This window comes from Erythranthe guttata, chromosome 9, assembly GCF_056151865.1.
Source record: "Erythranthe guttata isolate IM_541 chromosome 9, IM_541, whole genome shotgun sequence".
Classification (NCBI taxonomy): Eukaryota; Viridiplantae; Streptophyta; class Magnoliopsida; order Lamiales; family Phrymaceae; genus Erythranthe; species Erythranthe guttata.
In genome coordinates, this window is record NC_142541.1 from 10,783,924 (window position 1) to 10,796,814 (window position 12,891).

At 33.6% G+C, this 12,891-nt stretch overlaps 1 pseudogene across 1 annotated transcript; it reads right to left on the reverse strand.

Annotated features, from left to right (window-relative positions):
- Window positions 1–699: 699 nt before the first annotated feature.
- LOC105948961 (lysine-specific demethylase JMJ29-like) lies at window positions 700–9,270 on the reverse strand (annotated as a pseudogene). Its single transcript, XR_016033428.1, has 10 exons — window positions 9,159–9,270; window positions 8,937–9,072; window positions 8,190–8,256; window positions 7,551–8,106; window positions 7,004–7,327; window positions 4,045–4,302; window positions 3,764–3,836; window positions 3,589–3,674; window positions 2,941–3,060; window positions 700–2,741 (listed from the first exon to the last, which is right to left on the reverse strand). The product of XR_016033428.1 is annotated as a lysine-specific demethylase JMJ29-like (transcript).
- Between the last annotated feature and the right edge of the window lie 3,621 nt (window positions 9,271–12,891).

Genomic DNA, 12,891 nt, shown 5'->3' on the forward strand with positions numbered 1-12,891 from the left:
AGATATTTTGGATAATTACATTAGTGGCAACAAATGGGGGCAATTATGTTATTTTCGTTTTTTTAGCTTTATTAGGCAGCTTTATAGTTTATTTCATTTTAGCCCCATTTTAGGGCCTTTTTGTATTAGAAAGGTTAGGGTTGCCCCAGACTTTTTATTACCATTGTAGGGGTACTCTTTTACCTTGTGTAGGCCCACAAGGTTTTTAACGAGGCCCCAAGTCTTTCGATAATAATGGAATAATAAAGTTTTTTCGGCCAAAAAAAAAAAAAAAAAAAAAATAATAATAATTTGGCCTTAAGAACATTAAATCATGGTACGAATAAAAAAGGAGAAAATTGAAATGCTACAACTAACACAGCATATTGCTACGAAATTAAAGATATATTTCACAAAAAACAAACAGTTCATGACAGGCTGATTCGCCAAACTCAATACAACTCACAAAAAACGAAAAGAAAGAATATTGCTCAAAATTACAGGATGAAAACGTTAACGCATCCGTAGATAGAAGACTCGACGGAGGTGTTTACTTTGTTAAGGAGGCGCAAAGTCTCTTGTAAAAGATAGGCTTTCACATTAGGGTCAATAAGGTGACCTTTTGTTTCCAGAATCAATTTTATTCTCTCCAACTCCCTCTTCATTTCTGCAATACTGGGTATACATACGTATCTCCCCTGGAATAAGAAATGATACGTAGCCAATAAAAAGGGTAGAAACGACGTATATATTCATGAATTAAAAACTGCAATAAAAACATTAAGAGAGCACATAAAGATCTTCACGCCTCAAAATTCATGAACGAAAAAACACTTGAGCCAAACAGAGTGCCGACATTTTGAAGATGTTGGCCGGCCCACAAACAGATTTACAAGCCACGTTGTGAGTTAATTGATATCGCGACCAAGAAACGGTTACAAGAAATAAAACCATGATTGATGAAATAAGCTACACGTAGAACATCGTTATTTTTAGAAAATTAATTTGAAAACAATTCAACAAATAAAAGAACGTAAAACGAGCAAAGGTGTCATATCCAATCACATATTTCAGTACATAACATTTTTTTCAATTGACCGGATAAATCCTAGTAGAGAAATGCCATAACTGTAATTACGAAATTTGCCTTCAGATTGGGCCACTTCGTCGGCACTTCACAATCCAAAAAAAAAGATCATCGGACAGAGGACCAAGATAGATAGGACACAAAAGTTAGTCCTAGAAAACTAATCTGCAAATCGAAATGACAAAAATATATGATCTCTTCGAGTACTCTTTCTAATCCAAAGTAGAAGTTGTCGGTGTTTTCAAGAATATCCAGAGAAATGAATATTGCCAAAAAGAAATGGATAAGTTAATCAAACCGGGAGGGGGATGAAAGATCGGAAAGTACAAAATTCAAAAACAAAAATAAATTGCGTATCTCGTTAAACGACATGTCATCTGATTTTTAACCAGAGTAAATCAAAAATCATCAATCCGATAAAATAGTTGAATACAACTAGGGGTGGGGGGTTGGTCATCATTCGAAAACTAAATAAAAAACTTACAAATATCTGAGAAAATGATGAGAAGAAAACTGAAAGAGGAATCGAGAGATGGGAGACATGGGAATGAATGGGGGAAGGGAAAACGAGTGTTATATAATGGTGAGAAAATCTACCGTGATAAGGTCGGCAGTCAATGCCTCGATTCGCAATAAATTGTGCCTTAACCAGCCACGCCACGCCAGCTCATCTAACGTATCAGCATTGACCAATCTTAGCTGGCAACAATATACATTTTGGAAAGATATAAAATATAGTGGCCGGGTTTGATAGTACCTTACTACGTTTTGACCATTTCTCGGATATTTGAAAGAATACCTATGCCCAATATCAACTGCTAACAGGCAACAAAAATATCAATTAGCCTTTTCCCAAACTTAATACTAAAACCGAAAACAGAAACATTGCCCCGCATCATGCCAAAACAAACTCGAAAATTCTCAGGGACTTCGAAATTCATGAAATCGGACAAAAGTATGGCACCAAATTATATACATAAAGTATAGTTCCACAGATGAAAATGTCAAAATATTATTCAGGCAAGACATGTTAACTCAACAAGTAGGCTAACCATTGAAAACGCTGGCACTAAGACGAAGAAGAGCCGGCACTGGAGTTTATTTTGCTGGTGAGGTGCGAAATCTCTTTTAAGAGATAGTCTTTCATATGAGGTTGAAAAAGGTGGCCTTTCGTTTCGAGAGCCAATTTCATACGGTCCAACTCCCTCCTCATTTGTGAAAGACTAGGTCTCTCCCCTTGTTGTACATTCTCATGCTCAAAAGGATTTCTTAAGGTATTATTACTGAAAAAAAAAAAAAAAGTGTCAAAATCGCCCATGACAAGGCTAATTCTACTTCTTCCTTAAAAAATAAAAATAAAATAAATGATATCAAATCAAGGCTACTTATTATCAGAAATTTCTAGCAATATCAAGCATCTGAAGGACGTCAAAATAACATTTGTTCTCCATCTCACGACAACGAAATTCAACAAACATCCGAGTTATTTCCATCGGCTAGTTATTCAACCACCAAATTCAATTACAAATCTAGACCTTTGACCGTAAAAAGAAAACGAAAATGAACAATAAGACAAAAACTTAAATCATAGAAATCAAGAATATCCGACTTATAGATCAATCCTTTCCAAGTATTGCACAGCTTGGCATACGGCATAGAGAACCAGTGTTTTCACCTGTTTCATTAAGAGCCGTTAGATGCTTATTTAGTATTATTTATGTACACGAATCATAGTTAGGCTGGAAACAAATATAACTAGAGAAAATTATACTTGTCATCCATACTTGGCAATAATCTTTTCAATTTATATATTTTAATTTTTAGTGAAGGAAATTTGTTTTATATATTATATACTAATACATCAACTTACATACCTGCAATTTGTCTTCCTTAGAACTATGATTGTGAGGGAGACGCCGATATTCCGTTGATAGACGGATGCACTCACCGACACTTTCTGGTGAAACAAAGTTAGCAGAGACACTGGTGCACGACTGAAAGAGGAAACACACAAAAATTAATTACAAAGTTAGCATGAAAATGCAAAAATGCATATGCGAATGATAATTTATGAAGTTGTTTACAATGTTGTATACCAGTCGGATATTCTATTTGGCTTGTGTAAAATTTTTACAGACAATTCAAAACTTAAACAAAAAAGGGAAAAATTAACTGAGGAATCAAAATAACATTTAGCCATGCATAGAAATTAAAAAAGATGGTAGTCCGCCTTTTCGAGATATATCGAGTCTGTTAAAGCAATGTATATCATTTTGGAACAATAATTAACTATTTAAGCTCTTACATATTTGCCTACAAAAAAATTCAAAGAATCAAAGGAAAGGAGATAGTTGAAATATCAAGAGAATGTAAAACACTGATGAGTGAGCAAATCCTTCTCATTTTTTTTCAAAGACGAAGTTATAAAACTCAAGAGCGTATTAATTGCATTAGTTAAAAACGAATAAACTACTTGAATAGCATAACAGCCATATATCAGTAATTTGGACAATATATCGAACCTTTAAATTCCTAATTTGATAAGGGCAGCCAGCTGGTACAATAACTGCATCACCTAATTTCTGAATAAAAGTCCATGGTTTGATTCCTACGACGAAAGAAGTACCAGCATATATATAATCAGTATCCCTGACAATTGTCGATATTACACCATTAAAACGCAGATAACACACTAACCATAAAGTGCTTTCAGGTTTCTTTTATGCTCCACCGTTAGGTAAAAGGCTTTCTCATGAATAGGGTGAAACAACTGCACATGAATAGACGAAAAATAAATAAGTACTATTTTAATACTTCGCCAAAAAGAAAGAAGAACAAAACCATCTATTAATTTCACAACAGTATATGTGTTCCGGATTCTGCTCAACAAACAAGAAGTGTATGAGAAATAATCCATAAAACGCCAAAAAAAGGAAGTTGGCAATTGTTCCATTAAACTCAAAGTAAAATATAATTACTTGTTGCAGAGGGAATATATGTCTGAACTATCCGTAATGCCTCCTAAGATATTCCTCCAGTTTAGGAACATCTTGTCTCTTGAAAACGTCCCAGACAGCACCACCTTTTTGGTCATCGAAACTTTGCTCATTGTTTGCTGAGGTTGAAGAATCGATTTTTTCTTTTCCTTTATTTTTATTTTCCCTTTCACTTGCTTTCTCCTTATTTGCAGAAGATACAACTGGATCCTGGGAAGCAATATGCATCAAGATATTGACCTGAAAAAGAATTTAAATAAAAAAATAAGAAAAGTGAAAACTATGGACGATAGAATTTAAATAAGGCACGTTGCATTGACGACCAGCATAAAGTTCATGCGGTTCAAATTTGGAAGATAGAGTAAAAGCACAATCTTACAATAGTAACATCGTATACCAAAATGAAAATTGTCTTCACTAAAATACAAACTAAAATCACTTTATCTTTCAAATTCTTCTTCCAAAATACCTTTTCCAACACCTTTTATTAATGATTTGACTGACTACAGTACAAATTGTCTTTTCTCAAAACACAAACAAACTTTATTTTATTTTCAAATTCTTCTTCCAAAATATCTTTCTCCAGAATAAAATGGAAACGGAAGCCCAAATGCTTACCAAACTTATCCCACATCGCCAATTTATAGTGCTACGATGTCGTGATAAATTGGCTAGGGTATAACTCATCTCCAAGTACAATATATATTAGAAATAGCTATGATTTTAAGTTTAATTATGGGATACTAGTTGGTATATATTACTTATTTAGCTTAGAGTAACTTGTGTATGCCGATGTATTGTTTTTACTTAATATGTGACGTAAGGAATTCTTCACCTATCTTTTCTCATATGGTATCGGAGTAGGTTTTCACATAGTACGTTTGCATGCGGTGATGGACCCCGCCTCCAAAACTCAAGTTTTACCATTTCATGCCCCTAATACCTTAAATATGCTTACAAATTGGGATTTTGGCTTTATTAGCTTTATCAAAACTTGAAATCGGAGAATGGTCTTGTTGAACCTCACATGGTAAGATTCCTACATTGTGAAATCTAAAAGATATTCTTATTCCCCTTTTCATCGAGTCTAGTAATTATACTCCTTATCAGTGGGCTAGGTGTTTTCCATAATCATGATGATCGATAATCAAATCATATTTAAACAGTATCACCACCATAACTATCAAAACAAATCAAGCATACCTTGTTCTTGCATTGTAGTTGGAGACGAAAATTTGCATATATAGTTTAGCTTACGTAGCTTTGTATTATAGATGATACCGTGCTTTCAAATGCTAGAAAACCCCAAAACAACAGGTTTGCTTAACTCTTTGCTCAGTTTCGCAAAGGTTCCGCTCAACCATCAAAGGTTGAAGCATTGTTGAAGTTGAATCTACGTTAATATATTTTTGAAGTCATAGGGAAGAAGTCTTTCCTAGTTTGGCTACGTTTGGATCATGAATATCAAAATGAAGAAATGGAAAGTGTAAAGGGAAATGAAAACGGAGAATTTTTGAAATCACAAAATATGTTTGGTCTATAAGAAAATAGTAATGAAAAGCTTGATTTAATGATCTCCGACGGCGACGGCCGACCGACCCCAATATTCGACCGTGAGAGAAAGATGTGCGACGACAACGTCCGGTTTAATTTTTTCCCCATCTTTTCCTCTATATTACTTTACACCGTGTTTTACCATTCTAACCAACTAATAACTTGTTATGTCACTGAAACGTACATGGTTTTCACTATTTTTATGTGACCAAAACAAAAATTTCATTTCATTTATTGGGTCATATTTGGTTTGTATTTGGAGGTATTAGAATAGTATTAGAAGTTCGGTTTCGAGATTTGGTTTCGGTTTGGTAACTTCAACTTATATTTACCTAATAATACACACATGGCTTGGTTCAAATAGTATAGTCGTGAAGCTTATCTATAGTTTATGATTTTCATTGCGCACCAATTGAAACAACACATTCTAATGTGATGCTTATGAGTTCTAGTTATGTGTGACACCAACACATTTTCTATCTAATCCTATTCCTTATTCCTTCTTTGGCCATTCACATTATGACAAACAATGTGTTCCAAGCCTAATGTGTCTGTATAGATTAAGTAGACACTAAATCTAGTGATCGTAATGTCTCAATCCACAAAATATTCCAATTTGTAAAATCTTACTATAGCTCAAAAATTACCCGAGTAAGGGAAAAAAAAGAAGCAAATCTTTAGTATCATAACAAAATCCTGAAGAAAAATTAATGGTAATAGGATCAAATGAAAACTTTATCATGCAAGAGGCCATATATGCTTCGTTATACGACAACGACATATTTCAGAAACCATGGAGTCGCACTTCAGATTCATCTTTCGTCCTCAAGAAATAGTGTGCAACAACTCATTGAACAAAACCATGGAGTTGCACTTCAATTTCATCTTTCTTCTTCAAGAAATAGTGTGCAACAACTCATTGAACTTTTATGCCTCCGCTTGATTTAGAATTCTTGTATAACTAATATTTCTAAGTTTTAAGCATATTCAACATGATTCTAGTATGCGTATAATGAGTCTACAATTAAGATTGACAATAACAAAGATTGTTCCATAGAAGAAACAAAAATTACAAAAATAGAAAAAAAACATAAAAAAAAAAAAAATCCTATTTACGAGGGTTGTTATGCATTGCAAAAATTAAGTTTTCTTGTATTACCATTCATTCTTGTAAAACATGAATTTTGGTGGTTGGTAGTAACTCACAACCACATATTTGGTGATTGGTGTTAATTCACCAATATCACTAAATGTCCTCGGGAGATGTACTGTTTCTATTGATGCAGTAGGAAGTCTAATGGGAAAATAACACTGAATTTAATAAAGATAGATATAACAGAAACATAACACTGAATTTAATAAAGATAGATATAACAGAAAAATATACCATATCTGAAAGAGCATATTGGAGCTTGGTTGCAGAACAAAAGCCAAGGTGCTCATCGACTCCATAACCAAAGCATATCTTCGGACCCAAGTCTAGTTTCAAAGACTTCTTCGGTGTTTTAGCCGGCATGTTGAGGTAGCCAGCTTGATGAGTATAATGCTTGAAAGGCAAGCATTTGACAAACTCTTGGAAATGCCTCGGCAGTCGTTCTGCAAATGATTCAGCTGGAGGCCAATACTCCAACTTTAATATTTTGGGCCGACCTTCGTTGTCCCAGAGGCCTTCAGCGTATCCTTCGAAAAATTGGTGTATGTTAATTGTTTCCTGCATGTCATAGTCCCAAAATCAAATTATTACGACATCCCATATTTTAAGTTTATGAAAACAAAAGTAAACATGAAGAACGTGTGGCTTAGCAACCGACCATCTAAAACTTACTTAAGGATTTATCAGAAAATAATATAACAAAAGGAATCCAAATCACATAATCCAGATTATAATTTATGCGACTCTGATATGGTAAAACCTACTAGAGAAGTTGACTTACCTCACGCCAATTTAAGCAGTTCGATACGCTGAATTCCAGAATACGCAAGTCATGAGTGCTTTTAATTTTGCGAGAAGCACGCCACATGACTAAAGGTTCCCAGCTCAACCTAGTCGTTCTCCTGATGACGTTAGGGACTATTACAGGCTCACCTTTATATAGGTGCCATTCAAAATGTTTTTGGTTGGCATTATCCGATTCAACGCCCTTAACAGTGGGACAACGGAAGATATGGACTGCATTATCCGATTCACTCCCATGATTGTATCCCGAGCATGAGCATGCTCCTTCAGAAGGTTCATGAGCATCAGCTACTGATTCTGCTTTTGTTAGCAGTTCCGATATCCAGTTAACTGGATATTTGGACTTCAACTCCAGAATCCTAGGACCACAGCCCCCCATGCCTTGAGGTGGACAAATAGTGTTACCGTTATTTGTCAGTTTACAGTAAGAAACAAAGCCGTTTCTAATCTCTTGGCAGCAGCTTACACAAAGCTTGTATGAACAGTTTGGGCAGCTTCGGTGAATATCAAACACTGAAGATTTGCAGTTACCGCTGCACAACGTAAGTTCAAAAATCAACATTTTGCATTTGGAGCAGAGAATTATCGAGAAAAGAAATTGGTTCGAAATATCCACAATTTTTTCAGTTGATATTCATGGCTAACGTTTGCTTTGGGAAGCCGTAGTCCTGCAACCGATAAGCCTGTCCAACCAAAAAAATATTGTAATTCTTCAAGCAGTGAGACTATAATTGATAGGGAAAATTAAAAATCCTATTAATTATGTTCATATCCAGCACTATGAAACACAAATCAATATGATAGACTGGTTAGCATAAAAAATCCTTTTTATAATGCACATAAATGGAATCAATCACAATTCACATCATGCAAAATTATTTTAATGCCAACTACATTAAATTAATGTAAAATATTTAAATAATGAAATACTTTACGGTCATTTTGAAAGCAGAGTTATTACTTCTCAAAAAAATTGAAATGCATCTTGATGTAAAAAATAGCCAAAAAAAGAAAAGAAAAGAAAAGAAAAAAATCCTTCCAACTTTATATTCCATTAGAAACAGAGATTGGTTCTTGCTCTTAATCATATGCGTTATGTTATATAGACTCTATTTATTGGTAAACTTGTCGAGCTACTCAGGAAACAGAGACACCTAAATCAACAATCTTCGTCTTAAAAGAAAAAAAATTCAGGAAACAAGTTGTAACCACAAATTCTAAATATGCTTAATACTTCTACATGGCAGAAAATAATATTGCTCCATTCTAAGACATTCTTTTCAGGCAGTGAATTCAAACTAAGCTTCCAAACAAAAAGCGTCATCCAGGTGAACTTCAAACTCCTAACAAAAGTCAAAATTACCTTGAATTCTAGCCTCATGTTCTTTTTCCATATTTTGCTCAACGACAAAGTTTTTCAAGAAAGGAAGAAGTACTCGAACGATATACTTTGAGTACTGAGTCTTGTCACTAATGCAAAGGTCTGGGATCAGCAATTCCTAACATGCAAGAACAATAAAACTAATTAAAAAATATGTAATTCTATATTAAGATAAAATCAAGATAAGTGTACTTTAATACGAACTTCATTAGCCACATCAGACTGTAGGCAAGCTATACAGTTGCAAATGTTACGACAACTAGGGCAGGCTTCAGCAAAATATGTCTCATGCATCCCTGCATACATGTAATTACCACAGAGAACACTGACGAAAAGACATAAATATAAGCATGAGGATGCAGGAAACAATTGTAGTGTGGAAACAATTGATTCATTTACTTCAAAACATGTTTAAGCAAAGTTCTTTAAAAATGAGTATAAGATATGCCTCAAACGGAAAGGGCATAGACTACCATCTTCCAAAGAGAAGATAATAACTATACCGTTTAGGCAGTAAAATCAAAAATCAAGTTTGCTGAAGAACAACTCAGAAAATTATAAGTATACTTCAGCCTCAAAACACATCAAGCAGTTAACCAAATAATTTGACATTGAAGAGTAAAGATAAAACAAAGATTTAAGGTATACCAACATATAAGCAACAAAAGAAAAAAAAAAAAAACTGATATGATTGACATGAAGGAAATAAATACAGGATAAGATCTGCACAATCTTATGCATACAATATTGTTCAGACAGTGGACCTGAATACTGTTATAGTGCAGATGAAACTTAACAAATTATTATGGCAGAAAACACAAAGCAAATAATTATTTCATGTTATCAGCACACAAAGAGAAAAAAATATGCAATAGTTGGCGAACAAAAAAGAATGTCATCATGTAATTGTTTATCTTCCACATTTATTCTCTACGTGTTGTCAGCATAAAAGAGAAAAGTTTCCAGTATAATCTCTTGTGCATAAGATGATTCCAACCAATGATTTTTGTCATAAGAAAATATGTTAGTAGCATAATACAGAGCTGAAAGACGGGAACCAAAAAAAGTGAAAAAATAACCCACAATATCTCACCATTTTGTGATGCATGTAATATAGTAACCCTTTTTATTGCACTTAGTGCATCTCATGACTCTTCTTTTGTCGTTTCTGCGACATTGATGACAATTATTTGAATCGCTTATTTTCCTCTGTCACACCCAAAGAAAAAAAATATTAACACAGGAACTCATTGTCCTCACTTTTGAATATCTTACTTCATAAAGTGTATTAGATGAGATTTATAGTTCGGGGTATAATCATCAGTTCATCACTAAGACCTTAACTTCTAAAAAATTAGTAGAAAGAGAAAGTTGATACAAGACAATTGCAGGGATATCCAAATTTTGCAACCGATCTACTTATATCAATTTTTATTCCGCTTTTAGAACATTGATTTGAAGTTGAAAAAAAATTGTTAAAAGGGAAAATAAAATTTTGCTCATAGTTATGAAATGGTCAAGGATATGAAAGACTACACAGAAGGCAACATGTTTTCCTTTTCTCATTTTTGTTTTCGATAGATCTGTCACAATTAACATTACTAGTTTACCTTTAAGTTGGGTTCGTTCATCTGCATATTTCTAACAGAAGATGCATCTTCATTTGTATTTCTCCACGGCATCATTTCAACTCCTAATTGTCTTTACAAATCTTGTTTTTCAATCGTTTTCTCAATCAGGGTACCACGTTCTCTTAACTGCAATGGCAAAAATGTATGCATAATTGTTCCAGGGAAAACCAAATAAGGATATGTTTTACCAGCAAAAAAGGAAAATTGTGTTGATTACTGTAATTCAATACTGCTCACTGCAATCTAATGCTGACTATTGCAATTTTATTCTTATAGTACAATCTTATGAAGATTCACAGAATATATAAATAATTTTCCTTTTCACCGACCAAAAATGATTTTTTTACTTACCATGCGAGTAAATTGGAGGAATCCAGGAAGAAAATCTAGAATTAGCATTCCTTAAGAACATTTTAGGTAAATATTTATTATATATTATTGCTACTTACTACTTATGCACATTCACAGAATATACAAATAATTTTCCTTTTCACCGACCAAAAAAGTTTTTTAACTTGCCATGCCTGTAAATTGGAGTAATTCAGGAAGAAAATCTAGAATTAGCATTCCTCAAGGACATTTTAGAAAAAAAATGATTTTATATTATTGCTCTTACTACATATGCACACTGAAAATGAAACTGGTCCTAGTTCTCCCTAACCACTAAAACAATCACCAAAAGGAGGAATAAAAAAACTAGTTCAAAATCTAATCTTCAAAATCAAGATGACAACAAACACATATTCTTTTCTAATCTAAAATAAAAAATATCGTGTAAATCATAAAATGAAACATGAAAGTGATGAAAATTAGACAGTGGGAGAGAGTTAGACACCACTCAGTTAATCAAGTTTAAGAAAAAAATGGAAAACCAACAAAAAATTATATAAAAACATAGGCATCATTCAAACACAGAATGAAGTAAAATCACCTCAATCAGATGACAAACACCTCGATTCTGAACCTTTGATAAGAGAAAATGAGGAGATGGGGATGGAAAATCGAACAAGGGCTTAAGAGATGCAGAAAATGTATGAGAAAGTAGAATGGGAATAGGGAGGGAAGAGTAAAATTTATTTGTGGGAAACTCCGCCAATAAAAGCGATAAGGTCAGCATTAATTGTATCAACCCCTAATAAATTGCTTCATATCCAATGACGATGCCAGCTAATTTTACATATTAGCAGTTGCACCAATCGTAGCTGGCAGCAAAATGACATTTGGCGAGATATGAAATGTACCATACAGTCTATTGTGAACTTCCATGAGCCATTAATTTAGTTTACCTAGGTATGAAAAAAGCAAAAACTCAAGGCTGAACAACCCAAGACCATTGCTAAAAAGCTCTTTTGTGATAAAAATTCGGCCTGGTTTAATTTTATCGTGCTCTTTCTATCGTGCTTTATCTTCTATATGATCCAGCCTGGTTTCATTGTATCATAATTAGCCAATATTAGAATAGAAAAGTATAAAAAAACTAGTTAAATGCACTCCTTAAATGCATAAGCAAACTAGTGACCAATAAATCATTGCAAACTAGTTGTTAACCGGTACCACAGGTACAATGCCAGAACAGTTGAAATCAGAATTTCAATTGTTTTATTACCATGACACACAAAAGAATCCTATTTGATGATTATCTTGCATTTCTTAAGTTTGTTATCTTATATTAAGTCAAGGGTTCAATTCTCTTTGGGAGCGGATCTAGGGTTTGGTGGGGAAAATTTACAAATTCGATTTGGATGTCTATGGGTATCTATGGGTCTGGCGGCTAGGGTTTGTAGGAGGAGTTAGGGTTTCAAGATGTCTTAGGGTTTCAAAATGTCTATGGGTGACTACGGATTACTACGGTTTCCTATGGGTTTCTGTAGATGTCTACGACCGAAAAAATTTAAAAAAAAAATCATAATTTTCAATTTATGTATAAAAGAAAGGTAAAAAAATAGATTTTTCAAATAATGACAAAATACGGGGGAAAAAAACGTGTTTCACGTAAAAATTAAAAAAAATGCTAGATGCAAACTTAAAAATCTTAAATAATACCATAGTTCATCATAGTATATTTACAATTTGGTGTAGTTTCGAATTTGTGAGTGGAGGAACATTTTTTGAATAAATTTAATAAAGGATGTGAAGCAAATTTTAGTTAGACTTGTCATTTAGTTCTAATAAGATTTGTCACCAGGGACATATATCTTAAGACCCCTAAAAATTATGTATAAATAATTATAAAATAAAAATGAAAAAACCGGTTGAACCCCGATTGAACCGGTCCAACCGTGATCGAGTACCGTGTCCGGGTCAAT